Source organism: Calidris pugnax, unplaced genomic scaffold, assembly GCF_001431845.1.
Source record: "Calidris pugnax isolate Ruff unplaced genomic scaffold, ASM143184v1 scaffold127, whole genome shotgun sequence".
Taxonomy (NCBI): Eukaryota; Metazoa; Chordata; class Aves; order Charadriiformes; family Scolopacidae; genus Calidris; species Calidris pugnax.
Window position 1 is genome coordinate 986,800 of NW_015090883.1, and position 371 is coordinate 987,170.

Consider the following 371-nt stretch of genomic DNA (forward strand, 5'->3'; position numbering starts at 1 on the left):
TGGGTGTTTGGGTGGCTTTGGGCTCGTGTTTTATTATTTTTATTTTTTTTTTTTGTCTTTTCCTCCTAGAGAGGAGGAGGAAGGAGGAGGCAGAAGGGAAGGAGGGAGGGGAAATTAAAACAAATAAACAAACAAACAAGCAAACAAACTAACCCCTCGCCCGGCAGCAGCCGCAGCCCTGCCCGCCAGAGCCGCTCCCACTTTAGCCGCTTTTTTTTTTATTATTTTTATTTATTTATTTTGGGGTTTTTTGGAGGGTTTTTTTGCGAGGCGACTTCACGGAAAGTTAATACCCGGGGTAACCCACCCCCAGCCGGGACCCCCCCGGGGACTCCTGCTCTCCTTGGAGTTATATTTTGGTTTTTTTTTTT